Here is a 5,737-nt window from a genome sequence, read left to right on the forward strand (position 1 = left end):
GACCATGCCCCAGGACTACCTGACATGATGACTCCTTGCTGTCCCCAGTCCACCTGGCCATGCTGCTGTTCCAGTTTCAACTGACCTGAGCCCTAGGACCATGCCCCAGGACTACCTGACATGATGACTCCTTGCTGTCCCCAGTCCACCTGGCCATGCTGCTGCTCCAGTTTCAACTTCCACCTGACTGTGCTGCTGCTCCAGTTTCAACTGTTCTGCCTTATTATTATTCGACCATGCTGGTCATTTATGAACATTTGAACATCTTGGCCATGTTCTGTTATAATCTCCACCCGGCACAGCCAGAAGAGGACTGGCCACCCCACATAGCCTGGTTCCTCTCTAGGTTTCTTCCTAGGTATTGGCCTTTCTAGGGAGTTTTTCCTAGCCACCGTGCTTCTACACCTGCATTGCTTGCTGTTTGGGGTTTTAGGCTGGGTTTCTGTACAGCACTTTGAGATAACAGCTGATGTACGAAGGGCTATATAAATACATTTGATTTGATTTGATTTGATTTGGTCTAGGCAACAAGTTTCCACAAAAACATTTTAGTTAATGTGGTATCAAATCCTAGATTCCATTGCCCTCTTTCTGCACTTGAGCAATGCACTTTACTGCTCCACTGACACCCAGTGTGGCAGTCCTCTGCTCCAACCTCGCCAACCTGTGTATTGATGTGTGTCTTTCAGAGGGGTTGGATTCATGTGGAAGTCAGATATTGATTGGCCCTTGTGTGAAATTGCCGAATAAAGTAATCTTAATGTTAAAAGATAAATACCATTGTAAACAAGCTGCATTGTGCAGGGGTTCTTCCCTGCCTTTTGACATCCATTTTCCAGCAGAACTGTGATTTTCTCCAGAGGGAACACCTCCATATCCAGGGTCTTTCCTGCACATTTCACATAGACATTGAACTTGTCCATATCCTCAATGTTATCATTTACCTTAATGAAAAGGGCATACGTAAATATTTCATACAATTCTGTGGCATTATTTTATATTTATAGTAGGAAGAATACAATATAAATCTTTTCTCCAAACGATTTGAGTGCGCACATGTGGCTATTCTGTGTTGAACAGTTAACAAATAAATAGTTACTCCTATATACTTAATTTAGAGTTATTAATGTAACTTTAGTTATTTCACAAATGTTGGGCTAGATGTTTAGATTTGTAATACATTGTAAGGCTGCTTGATGTGACTTTTGATCATTTAAAAAAGTAACTTGAAAGGCATGAGCTCTGCTTTGTTATTTGCGCAGGCTGTACACACTCCAATAGTCTCTCATTCACAATTTGACAAGCACTTGATAATGCCTTGACTTCCATGGCAGCATCCCCTTCGTGGCTGTATTGCACCCTAAAAAAATCCTTGCCTTTTGCGTTCTGGAATGCTGTGTTTTGCCCTTCTTCCTGACTGTGCAGCGCAATCCAAAGCACCTCGCACTCACATGGCTCTCTGTCACATGATCGGGTCTTTCCACAGGCTACAAGTCAGACACATCAGGGACGCAACTACGCTTGTCCTTATCCAATTCCGAGGTGCATTTTGAAGATATTGAAAGAACTGTCCACAATTACTTTTCGTCAGCCAACAAGATGCGTAGGCCTAACGAACAGCAAAAGCACTAGCCTATATCAATCTACTATCCCCATAGTAATTTGTGAGGTAAGAAATATAATTTGCCCTAGGTCATAGATTTTAGCTGATTAATTATGAAGTACGTTTCACAGTTTCGCTGGACAGGTTTTAGTGGACATTGGAAGTCTGAACTAGGCCTACAGCTAGGGAACCATTGTAGGCCCATAAACCCAATGTTTGACTATAGCCTAGTTTTCAGTTAGAATCTGAATGGTTTTTTGCTTTTATTTACCTTCCAGCTTTATACGAGTTAGACTAATGATAATCTTCTAGAATAAGTACCCTACAATTGTCCCAAGTCAGCATATATACCCATTTTATTTTTAAAAGCAAATTGACAGTTATTTGTGTGTTTGTTACAACTCTGTGGTAATGGCGTGTAGTGTTTAATGGGTTTTTTCAGCACTGAGCAGTTTTCAGGTCTGCTGAGCGCAAACTTGAATGCTGTGAAAGTTCTGTGCAAACTTCTGGTGTGCATTTACTGTGAACACTGAGGCAGTACCCACTTTATCTTGTTTTTAACAGTGGCTATTTGACCATAATGTAGGCCTACCAGAGTGGCCTACCATCAAAAACAATGGAGAAAATGCATCCATAACATTTTAACATGGAAAATAGCTGTTCTATCTTTCAGCCTACTGTTGCAGCCAATGTGTGGTGTTTAATGTAGGCCTACGTTCCATGCAGGGCTTGACATTAACCTGTTTATCCATTTGTCCTTCAGACAAGGTCATGGCTGAAAATGTTGTTTAATGCAAAACCAGTTTACCCCTGGTTGGGACCCACTATTATACATCATTGGTTATGATCAAGTAGAAGCTTATATACTGGTTGTTCAGTGATGCCGCTATAAAATAATGATGGTGTCGTGTATCTTATCTCACTTAATGTTGACATAAAGATAAATATGAATGTTATATATTCTGCTTTCTTCAGCCATGATAGCATATACAGTAACAATAAGTTACGCGTTGACTTATTCTTCACAGGCACGACGAATAAGGTTGACTGAGCTTCCTCTTCGTAGTTTGTAGTGTTGCACTGTTTTGCTCTTATTCAGAATTTCCCCTGCAGACAAGACATCACCAAGTCAACATTAGCATCACATCAAACAACAACAAAATCGATATCACATTAAGATAATCGGTGCACTGTTTTGAAGCATAAAGGATGTGTAATATGATTCAATACTGTCCGTGGTGGAGTTAAACCTATGTGGTTCCATAGTGTAGTGGTTATCACGTCTGCTTTACACGCAGAAGGTCCTGGGTTCAAGCCCCAGTAGAACCATGCTTTTGGCGGCAGGTAGCCTAGCGGTTAGAGAGGTGAGCCAGCAACCTGTGGGTTGCCAGTTTTTATCTGGGATCTGACAGGAAATATCTGTCTAACACCATGCCCATGCCCAAACCCGACACACGTGTGCGCGGAAGATTTTGTTTGCTAGTTTGCAGTTCCCAGCTAATTTGCCTATTTAGCTAGCCTGCTTGCTGTTGCTAGCTAATTTGTCCAAGGATATAAACGTTGAGTTGTTATTTTACAAGAAATGCACAAGGTCCTCTACTCTGACAATTAATCCACACAAATGCTCAACCAAATATATTCATCTCTTCTCCTTCCGGGTCTTTTCATCTTTGGACTTTATATGGCGATTGGCATCTAACTCTCATAATATGGTGTATTACCACAACCGACCGACCTCAGTTCATCTTTCAATCACCCACGTGGGTATAACCAATGAGGAGCTGGCACGTGGGTTATATGCTTCCAAAGGCCATTGAGAAAATGGGAGAGGCAGGACTTGCAGCGCGTTCTGCACCACAAATAGAAGCAACTTCTATTTTAGGGCTTGGCAATGCAGACGATCGTTAGCGCACAGTGTGGGTGCAATGGTTGAATAACATGTATGTGTACATGTATTTTGCAACGCGAGCAGTGTGGTCAGCATGTAAGTGAGCTGGCAACACTTATTTTGTAAAAAATCTGTCTGCAAGATCACATAATAGTAGTATTCTACGTAACAGAAGTGAATATAATGACATAGTATAACTTTACTGTAAGACAAAAAACACTGCATTTTTCTCTTATGTGGTCATAACTCAACATTGTGCGCCGCTGGGCAAAATACACAGAGGCTATGCTGCAGTTTAACACCATTTGCAAAAAAATTCTAAGCAACACAGTAAGCTACTTCTCAACAACACTGTAGGCTACATCTAAACAACACTAGACAACTTCTAATCAACACTGTAGCCTACTTCTAAACAACACTGTATAACTAAAAAAAATATATAAATATGCAACAATTTCCAAGATTTTACTGAGTTACAGGAATGTAAATAAATAAATTAGGCCATAATCAAATCAAATGTTATTGTTCACATGTGCCGAATACAACAGACCTTACAGTGAAATGCTTACGTACAAGCCCTTAACCAACAATGCAGATGTAAGAAAAATAAGGGGTAAGGTATTTACTAAAATAAAAAATGAAAAATGGATACCTATTAAAAAAAGGCATCAAAATGGGCCTCAGGATCTCATCACAGTATCTCTGTGCACTCAAATTGCCATCGATAAAATACAATTGTGTTCATTGTCCCTAGCTTATGCCTGCCCATATTATAACCCCACTACCACTATAGGGCAATCTGTTCACAACATTGGCATCAGCAAACCCATCGTCCACACAACGCCATACACGTACGTGGTCTGGGGTTGCGAGGCCTGTTGGACGTACTGCCAAATTCTCTAAAACGACGTTGGAGGCCGCTTAAGTTAGAGAAATTAAGTCAATTATCTGGCAACATCATGCCAATTGTGCGCTCCCCCAAAACTTGAGACATCTGTGACAATGTGTTGTGTGACAAACTGCACATTTTAGAGTGACATTTTATTGTCTCCAGCACAACGTGCACCTATATAATGATCATGCTGTTTTCATCAGCTTCTTGATAAGCCACACCTGTCAGGTGGAAGGATTATCTTGGCAAAGGAGAAATGCCCACTTAAAGGGATGTGCACAAAATTTGAGAGAAATAAGCTTTCGGTGCATCTGGAACATTTCTGGGAGCTTTTATTTCAGCTCTTAAAACATGGGACCAACACTACATGTTGCTTTTATATTTTTGTTCAGTGTTTATTCTGTTATTTAATGTAGAATACTGTCACGATGTGATCTTGCAGACATTGATTTAGCTTTGATGCACATTAAATGAGCACCATTGGCCTGAGTAGCCTGTTCTCTTCGCGTAAAGTGGACCCTAAATTCTGATGTTCCCTAGAACTAAATTCATGTTCAAGTAACTTCAATCGTTATAGTTCAGAATACATAATGCGAATTAGTATCAAGTTCAGGAAACACGAAACAGTTAAGTATTTACAACTTAATAAGATAACCATATGGGTGGTGATGTCACCTCATTACTGTAAATATTGAACACAGCAATACTTTGTGTTAGGTTAATTGAATGGGTCTAGGCAATGAGTTTCCACAAAAACATTTTAGTTAGTGTGGTATCAAATCCTAGATTCCATTGCCTGCTTCCTGCACTTGAGCAATGCACTTTACCCCCCACAACAACTGCTCCACTGGCACCCAGTGTGGCAGCCCCCTGCTCCAACCTGTGTATTGATGTGTGTCTTTCAGAGGGGTTGGATTCATGTGGAAGTCAGATATTGATTGGCCCTTGTGTGAAATTGCCGAATAAAGTAATCTTAATGTTAAAAGATAAATACCATTGTAAACAAGCTGCATTGTGCAGGGGTTCTTCCCTGCCTTTTGACATCCATTTTCCAGCAGAACTGTGATTTTCTCCAGAGGGAACACCTCCATATCCAGGGTCTTTCCTGCACATTTCACATAGACATTGAACTTGTCCACATCCTCAATGTTATCATTTACCTAAATGAAAAGGGCATACGTGAATATTTAATAACCAGAATTTTTTTTAGGACTGAATCATTTTAAAAAGGTAAAAGGTTAATATAATTTGGGGATACCCACCCGCTGTTTAGTAATATAAAAATAATAAAACCATAACAACATTTTTTGTACAAATATTTATCCAACCAGCTACTTTGGTCAGGGGGGAAAAC

General features: G+C 40.2%; 1 non-coding gene across 1 annotated transcript; it reads left to right on the plus strand.

The window, feature by feature from the left end:
• The first annotated feature begins 2,859 nt into the window (after positions 1 to 2,859).
• On the plus strand, positions 2,860 to 2,932 carry trnav-uac (transfer RNA valine (anticodon UAC)). Its single transcript has one exon. It is a non-coding gene; the product is annotated as a tRNA-Val (tRNA).
• Positions 2,933 to 5,737: the final 2,805 nt, after the last annotated feature.

This window comes from Oncorhynchus kisutch, linkage group LG16, assembly GCF_002021735.2.
Source record: "Oncorhynchus kisutch isolate 150728-3 linkage group LG16, Okis_V2, whole genome shotgun sequence".
Taxonomy (NCBI): Eukaryota; Metazoa; Chordata; class Actinopteri; order Salmoniformes; family Salmonidae; genus Oncorhynchus; species Oncorhynchus kisutch.